The sequence below is a fragment of the Brassica napus genome, chromosome A2 (assembly GCF_020379485.1).
Source record: "Brassica napus cultivar Da-Ae chromosome A2, Da-Ae, whole genome shotgun sequence".
NCBI lineage: Eukaryota > Viridiplantae > Streptophyta > Magnoliopsida > Brassicales > Brassicaceae > Brassica > Brassica napus.
This window is the reverse complement of record NC_063435.1, coordinates 9,310,390-9,318,194: the sequence shown is the minus strand read 5'-3', so window position 1 is coordinate 9,318,194 and position 7,805 is coordinate 9,310,390.

Here is a 7,805-nt window from a genome sequence, read left to right as displayed (position 1 = left end):
CTGTAAATCTCAAAGAAAATGAGATTATGTTGGTCTGTATTACGTACGTAGTGTGGTTCATGCGAGTATGTATTAGATAAACAGAGATAGAGGAAACTCGGTCCATTTGCACGGGTAGATAGTTGAGTTGGAATCGGCTGAGGATTTGAAGTTTATATAAGAGCCTCTTGATCAGAGCTCGAAGAAGATTACTATTATTTATTCTCAACGATTTTTACATTATCTGGTTTTCTCGTTGTGTCTAGTTAATTTTCGTGGTTTCATTCCTAATTCATCATATATATTTGTTTTATTAACTTTGAAATCATTGTACCACCATAAATTGGTTTGTGGCGCAAAAAAGAAGAAGACATATAGTACTTTTATCAAATTATGGTACTTTTTTTGTTATGGTACTTTCGGTGTGTGAAATGAAATGTTCCAACCGGTTTTGTTTGGTAGGGATAACATTTCAAAATTTGTAAAATCTTATAACATCATATTTTAAGTCGTTGTTCGATAATTATTTCTCCGCATACTTTAAATTTTTTGTAACAGCTTATACAATTTAAATGCTAAATTGTACGATTTTTTCTATTATAGAATCCAAAGCGAAAAGTACAAGAACAGGTCAGACTAGATTAAAATATAAAGGTTATACAAAGTGTAGATGAACAGAATTGGCTACACAAAATTTTATTTGAAATTTCAAAATTTTAATCATTTTCGTGCAAGAGTAACGGATCCAAATATCAGAAATTTGGACTATGATCCAATGGATCCACGCCACAGTTACATATGTGGTTTTCGAATACTCGCCCAACAACTAAGACTAGATTTTAACCCGCACATCCGTGCAGATAACATTTTATTTATAAATATAAAATTTTATATTATTTTGTATATAATAATTTATGATAATATATTGCTGTCATTTTAAAAATAACTAAATAGATGATATGTAGTTCTAAATATTAAAATTTAACATATGCTAACAATTTTATTTTTTGTAAACTTTATTACATAATTTATGAAAATTAATCATTTTAAAAGGTGAATGATATTTTAGTCACTTTAAACGGTGAATGATATTTTATTTATTTATCTTAATGAAAGAATTTTTTTCAAAATATTTTAGTTTACCAATTCAACATAATTTTAATATGTTTGCACAAAAAACATAATTTTAATATGCAATTCATTAATTACTTCTATTTTAATATAATGTAGAATATACTTATATTATAAAATTAGCAAATAATTTCATTATAAAATTTATTAAATTAGAAAATAATTTCATTATTTTATTTATACTAAAAATGTAATTAAAATTAATTTATAATAACATTATACTACTAATTGCGAAATTGATCAGTGCATTAATTAAAAGAATATTTAAAATTTTAAAAAGATTTTGTTAGATTTTTTCTCAACAGATTTTGTTATTCTTAAAACTAAAATTTAAATTTATAGTTAAAATGAATTTGTTATTAATATCCTTATAATTATTTAGAAATGTTATACATTAAATAAACTAAAGTAAACAATAAAAATATTATTTGAATATATGGACCTAGACTTCTAGTATGACTATTTTGTAGTAGATAAAAATGGTAATTCTCTTTTAATAGAGAAGATATTTGCAGAAATTTAAATTTAATCCGAAATTAATTAATTTCTTTTATAAGCTCAAAATTTCCGTTAAGTAGATACAAGTGGCATGGAATTTAAAATATGTTGTGTAATAGTTTTATTTATAACATGTGTTTTTGAAAATGTTGTTTCCGATATGAGACATCATGAAGTTTAATTTGTCCTAATAAATTTGTCCTAATAAATTTGTCCTAATAAATTCTTCAAGAAAATTTTGTATAAATATAATTTTATATGATTTAGAGGTTTAATAAAAATGATTTAGAGTAAAGAGCGATTTCCATTTTTAACAATATTTTTAATTGCTATAATCAAAATATCTGAAGGTTATTTATTTATGAATTATGGGATACGTTAAATAATCTGCAAATATTATAACAAATACATGCCAGACTCCGTTTTTACTATATTAAAGATTATTAAATTTAACTTTAAAAGTTAATGTGATAAAATAAAACATAGTTGTCCAGAAACATAGCTCTTAATAAATTAAATAGAAAACTTAGTTTTGTTATTAATTTTTTTTTAAATCATATTTATAATATGAGTGAATGATTGGCATGTTAAAGAACGTTCTTGTGTTCTTAAGATATTTGCATGTTAGATTGTGTGTGATGATGTTATGTTTATGAAAATGAACATAGAATTGATCTTGAAAAGAATTAGTATGTTTAGTAGAAAACGTTATAAAATGGATTAATGATGAGATTTATTAAGGAAAGAAAAGAATAAACGAATGAACTTAGATAAGGAAAGTGCATGATTGAGCAATGAAATTAAATAAGGAAAGTATGTTTTGGTTTCAGAATGTAAAGATATTATGATCATGTTTTTGCTTCGGGCCGTGTATGTTGGCTTTGACCGTTCTGGACCTTCAGGTCCAGGTTGGCTTCGGCCGCAGGTTGACAACAGGCTGTTATGGACCTTCGGATTGCAGGTTGGCTTTGGCCGCATGTTGGCTACGGGCCATTATGGACCTTCGGGTAGCAGGTTGTCTTCGGCCGTAGGTTGGCTACGGGCCATAATGGACCAACAGGTCGTAGGTTTGGCTACGGTCGTAGGTTGGCTACGACCGCATGTTGACTACGGCCGCATGTTGGCTACAGCCGCAAGTTTGGCTACGGCCACAGGTTTGGCTACGACCATAGGTTTGGCTACGGTCGCAGGATTGGCTACGGCCGTAGGTTGATATAGACCTTCTGGTCGGAATGTTAGGAAATGCTAAAGTAAGGGAATGATGTAACTGGATGCTAGGTAGTTAGTTTGAATGAATGAAAATAGATAAGTAATACGAAAACGGCTAAGTAAAGAATGATGGAAACAGATCGCTAGGTTGATAGAATGAGATTGCTAATTTGTTAGAATTGAGCATGGAATTTGATTGCTTGATTATTGAGTTGCATGTCGGCCGTTTTGAGCGTTTTCACTGAGTAATTTTGTATACTTATGCTTCCTTTTGCGATGCAGGTAAGGTTGATTGTATGGACCGGAGCACGAGGCTATAAAGACCATCGGGAAGGGTGTTTCGAATTTGGATATTGTTGGAAAGTTTTGTAAAAGATATCTATACTATTATTTGCGAAGTAAATTTTTGGAATCGAGCTCTCACGTTAAAAGTTAGAGCGGTTAATATCTATAATACCCTTAATGAATTTTATATATAATTAATTATATAACCAAAAACGAATTTTTATTAATAATATTAACTTTTTAAAAAATAAGATAAGTCTTATATATTGTGTTGTTATCTTAAAACATATTTTTCAATTATAAAATTTAAAAATAAACTATAAAACAATTATAATAAATTTAGTGGTTAAAGTCAATGTTATCTTTAATAATTTTTAATTAAACATATATATCTAATTAGATTTTTGTCATATATATATATATATGTTTGATTTAATTTTTTTGAAAACATAAAAAATAAGTTATTATGATGATTTTTGAATTAATAAAAAATAAACTAATAAATATTTGTTAAACGATTAAACCCGCATATGCGGGCAAGACACCTAGTTTTTATTGTAAACTACATGATTTCAAGTACTTAGTCTCGTGTTTCATTTAAAAAGTTGTGCAATATTTCTCATTATCATCCGATAATTTGACTTGATCTTTTACTTAGAAATTTTCACTTATTTTTTTCATACATCCTCGTTGTATCAATATCCAAAAATTGCTCCCCCAATTTTTCCAAAAGAAACTTAAACAACTTTCTTTTTTCTCTTAAGGAATAATTTCCTTCTTTTTTTCCTTTTCAAGTAATATCATTTATACTTAATAAAAAATTCCAAATAAATAATATAGCTATTCTCCAAGCTTAACAAATCCATGCACATCACAAAACACTAACTCTAACCCACCTCATCTTCATGACACACGCATGTACTATCTCATGTATTAATTCACGAACTGATACAAAACATCTCAGCAAACTGCATCTTCAATCTCCTCCTTTTTGAATATTCATGTGAACTCATAACCTCTAGATATAAAACCACATCATAAATCTCTCACTATGAGTCACATCATGGTCAAAAACTAATATGAAGATCCATATCTTCCAAAGTGAGAATGAAATCTCATTCCACCATCTCCGTAGTGATAAAATCTTTTACACCACGTATTCCTTAGTCCAAATCCTCCATGATTAGCTCCTTGAACATACCTCAAATAATCACATCAAATATGCGCTAAAATAACATATTGGACCATGACAGCTCATACCATAAGTTTGCTCCATCTGATTCTTCTCTGTCAACAACTTGAAACACCTTTGTCTAATGTGCCCAACAACATCATAGTGATGATAATTTGTCGAAAGTTTCGTTGAGATGTAGTCTTGAAATCAAAAACTTTACCCAAAACAGTCGCTGTAGCATTATTCGTAGCAGTCGCATTCTTCACATTAGTTGCAGTCTTCACTACAATCTTTCCATTTGTGGCATACCTTTCATACACCTTCACCTTTGTCTTTGTAGCAAACATACCTATAACCTCATTTTTTTCCTGCTTATACAAAAACACCTTCAACTTTAGAAGACTTTCCTTGAAATCTAAGACCATATCTATCACTTTTCCCAATATTGAGAAGATAATATAGCTGATTCGTCCCATTATTCTGCATCTTCAAACCTTTATGGGCTTCTCTGAGTTGAGAACTAGTTTCTCATGTTTCTTCTTCTTTCTCTAAAGCATACTTAAGCGCTTCATCAACTTGAGCTTCTAGCCTTTTTTTCCTTAGCCAAATCTGAATTCGCATCAAATCATAAAGATAAAAACGAATTTTGTTTCTTTTTGTAGAAAGTACTACATTTTAATTAATAAATAAATAATATTTCATAAAGATAAAATTCTCATACAAATTTTTATACATAATATATCATTTTAAAAAATAATGTAAAATAATTTATATGTATATGTGTAAAATAAATTTATATGTGTTTCTTTTTATAGAAAGCATTGCCTTTTAATAAATTAATAAATAATATTTTCATAGAGATAAAATTCTCATACAAGTTTTTTGCATAAGATATCATTTTAAACAATAATTTATCTGTGTTTTATATCTGTAAAATAAATTTAGATATTTATATATAATATTAATTAATTGTATACAATTAGTTAATTTTTCTAAATAAAAATATATTATATAAATCCTGAAAAATATAAATAAAACCATTCACGTTTAAGAAAACAAAAATAATTTATATAAGAAAACTTATAATTAGGGGGCTATAGGGTTGTTTATTAAAGATTTCAACTAATTTTTTTTTTTACAAATTTGGGAAGATATACTTATAAGTTATAACCTTGTATTCAAGAATCTTGCAGAGGTGACAGTGCCATTTGCGTTAGCATATTCGAACATTGGTTGGATGTAACATATGTTGTATATTAACCTCATAAATCTTTGGGATGAGTTTTTTTTTTAACATAACAGCTTTGGGATGATTTCTTTTGACAGATTTTAAAAATATCTCTAAATTATATACTTGAATGAAATAAAATTTGACACTAAGAAACCCTTTTACCTTTTTCAAAAAAAAAGAAAACCTTTTTACCACGCATGTGGCAGTCCAGTTGGTTTAAGCACAAACGTTGGTGCTGTTGTGCTCTTGGGTTCGATGCACCATGCGAGGGATGCTTTACGCCAAAATGGTATCAGCACCGGTCGGATCCCGGACCTGGAGGATTAAAGATCTTGACCCATAACCTCCGGATAGTAAAAAAAAAACCCTTTCTAGAACCTGATGCCCAAACATACTTCCAAATTCCAATGGCACCTAGCCATGGGTATGTCGTATGTGTATCTGCTTGAAAGGGTTAATTCAACCTAATCTTGAGAAACAGGGTTAATTAACGGGTGTGTTTGTACTTCTTAATAGGTCAAAAAAATATTATTTGTAGGTTTGTTTTACCTGTAGTTAGTTGCTTCTACTTTAGAAAAGGTTAACCTCTATTTACTGTTTTATTTTGATAAAGTAGTTGGAAAAATCAAATTTGAACATTAAGGGTCTAAATAATGACAAAAGGAATGAGTGAAAATAGTAGATTACTTATTATTATTTACAATTTATACCATTTACAAGGAATATTTGTTTTTTTATGATTCCTTAACATTCCTTAAAATTTAAGAAATAATAGATTACAATTATTCCTTATCAAATTAGGAGAAGAATAGATTTTTCTCTTGTTTTATTCCTCTTTATTCGGTTTCTTTTAGGAGAGCCTAAGGTTTTTTTTTTTTAACGTCAAACGGTAATTCTATTACTCAAACTTGAGGTGGTCTGGATAACCAGACCGGAATAAAACAACCAATAAAAAATAAATTTCTATAGGCTAAGGAGAGCCTAAGGTTACTGTCATGGATCTTATAGGCTTTTATATAATATGAACAAGTGGCCCTTGCACTTTGAATCTTTGATTTGCTGGAGCTGTTGTGAAATTGCAACTTGTTTTCCGTTGCAATTGGGAACAAGTAGCCAATTAAATATAAAAAAATCCTTTCTCAAAAAAAAAAAATAAAATAGAGACAACAATGAACTTTGGAATGGTCGGCATCATATTCCGAAGCGTTAGACAGGTCCACATTAATTACTCCATGTATTTTAGTATATCATATTAAAACGGAAAAGTTCGAAATTCTCTTGAATGAAGAAAATTCGAAGTATGACAATCCAATGAGACTAAATATGAAGATAGAAGTGACCGATTATGATATAGGTTAAAGTATCAGTTTAACTTTTTCTCAAGTTGATGAGATAAGATAACGGGTTTGTGCGACGTGGCAAAATCTATGGTCCAACAGTTTACGATAAGACTCGATGTCGACCAATAAATTCTTCTCAATGATCTTCATTTCTGTATAAAAATGTCCGGTCATGATTCATGACTCATATGGCCAGATTCCCTATTGTGAACTTATAGTCCCACTAGTATGTCGGTACTACAAACATTTATACATTAATTTGTAACCATATAGTTTAAGAGGTAACCAATCAAATTAAACAATGCGGTCACGTGATGATCAGATGTTCATAATTCAAATCCCCAAACTGATTTATAGATCTGGTTTCTCAACCGAGAAAGTTATACTTTGGCTCGAAAAGAAAAAAAAGCGGATCAGTCGATGCGGATCTAGCGGATCAGTCGATGTGGATCTAGCATATCAATCAATGCGGATCTAGTGAATCAAACATATCGAACAGAACAAATTTGAATCTAGCGTATCTGGTGGAACAAATGTGGATCTAGCGTATCTGGCGGAACATATGCGGATCAAACGATCCAAACTATAGAGTTAAATGGTAAAACAAATAAAATGTTCTAAAACATTGTACACATTAATAATTATTTTAAATAAATTGCTATATATTTTTATAATTAAAATTATTTATTTTTACAAAATTAATAAAGATGAAAACTATACTTAGTACATATTTAATCTTCAACATATAATACATATAAATTTAAATGCAATTCTGATAATAAAATAATTTAATTTTTAGAGTAATAGTCTTTAATTAATTATATTACATTTAGGTTTTGTATTTTGTCATTTTAGACATTATTCTGATTCTTTAAAATTATTATGGAATACACAAACTAAAAATGATTAAACATGCACACACTATATATATATATGTGTGTGTGTGTGTGTGTGTGTG